A 1,995-nucleotide genomic window follows, 5' to 3' on the forward strand; every position below is an offset into this window, starting at 1 on the left:
CCACCCCATCCAAATTGGTACCCAGGTTGCTATGGCAACCATAAGTGGCAGTGCTGATGTCAGAAACTCCTCCAAGGACAGTCATGCAGGCATTGGGTCAGGTGATATGCAACGCTGCTGGGCATCCAGGAACAAAATGGCGGCCACTCCCCCCCCCACCTCAGTTTTCTTTTCTTTTTCTTCTTTTTTTATTAACCACATGTGAGACTCTCTCTTTGAGCTTAAATAAAAGCGTGGAGTGCACCTGTGCTCCTCCCCCCCCACCTCTCTTTTTTTGTTTTGAAATGTGTGATATGGATGATGTGGGATATTCTCTGTGTGATTGGTGTGAGCGAAAGGCATCACAGAGCTGAGCTGTCTGAGCCCCTCAGAGATCGGCTGCCTGTCTGAAGAATTTAGAAATCTGTCTGGCTATTTAAGCGCATTCACATCTGTGTGTCCCTTTGTGTTTGAATGTGTCCGTACACTGGTTTTCTCAGGTTGGCATTAAGCAGTCAAAGGTTCCCCCCCCTCCCCCTCCCCTTCAGACACTCAGCGCTCCCCCACTGCCTCTTTCTCTTCTCTGTCTCTAATTGAGCTTTGTGTCTACCTCCATCTCCATTCAAATCCAGCCTCATTTGCATACTGCCGCTGCGTGCTGGACAGCTCCCCAGCTGTACTGTACAGAACTAAATGAGGAACACAGACCCACTTTGCGTGACGTGAATACTAAGCAGGCGCGATAGTCATTTTCCTGTTTCCTGAAAATACAGCTACCTGAGAGATCAGGGGTAAATAGGAAGGAGTGCGGTCGTATCAAATCAGTTGCATTCACAGACAGACGGGCATTACCAGACTGGGAAGGGGATGCTGATATAAAGGCAGAATTAATTTTTTTTTCTTAAACGAAACAAGGCAAAACATCATATACTCTAATTTGACTTAAAAGTTGCCAGAGGTGTTGTGATGTAGGCTATGAAGGTTTCAAGCTGACATCATTTATATTTGTATTTAAATTTAAATCCTGGAAATTCTGCAGAAAAACAGGATTCACCCACTTTTTCCCCCTTTTTTTTTCCCCTTTTGCCAGTTACGTGACAATTTTGCCCCATTTTGGCAGGTTTAATTTGAACCCTACTGCCCTTTGGCTTTACTCTCACATCATTCCCGTTGAGGCCCGATTTTAAGGTCCCTTGCATTTTAGCAGAGGAAGTTGCTCAGTATTGAGGAATTTTTAGGGACATTTTGCTTGAGTGCACAGAGACACGTAATTATGCTGTATTTTTGATGCACTCCAGTCACATTTAACAGAATGTTAAGCACGCTCTTAATGGGAAGCTTAAAACCCCCCCAAGGCCAATTTTCATTTCGAGCATACTGGTAGAGATTTGTGACATTTCAACTCATTTCAGTATTCAATCAAAGACATAGCTCTAGGGAGAGCACAACTAGCATGCTCTTTACGGTAAATCCAACTGTCCTTGGCTTTCCTATGCAGCCGCTTCCTCCATAGTCACACCTTTGAGAATTGGAGCAAATTAAATGACCCATTTTAGCTTTACCTTGAAGACAAATGCAAACAGTGTGAAAATGTTTCAGTTTTTTCTTTTCTTTGTTTCTTCAGTGAGTTTGAATATAAGGGCTTTATTTAGAAAACAAAATCACGTGTGCTCATTTTTAAGTGTCTGGCAGTGTTTAAATCAGCAGGGAATGAAAAACACATTGTGCTCCATCATTCTGAGCACCTTAGGCATTGAGGGGAATGTAGAGGAGGACAGACAGAGTGATGTTAAGGTACAGTCATTCTGGTGAAAATCCAATCCATACTGTACAATGCTCCAACAAGTCCACCAAATGACCCTTCATATCAATGTCCTCACCTCTCCAAATAGCCGGGCCATTCGAGTGAAATGCTGTACAGGTAGAATGTTGTGTGACCAATCTCTGGGCACTGTTGCTACTCTATTTGAACATAAAATAAAACAAATATCATATATATATATATACACCTATATA

This window comes from Pundamilia nyererei, unplaced genomic scaffold (assembly GCF_000239375.1).
Source record: "Pundamilia nyererei isolate P.nyererei 1_Seehausen unplaced genomic scaffold, PunNye1.0 scaffold00006, whole genome shotgun sequence".
Taxonomy (NCBI): Eukaryota; Metazoa; Chordata; class Actinopteri; order Cichliformes; family Cichlidae; genus Pundamilia; species Pundamilia nyererei.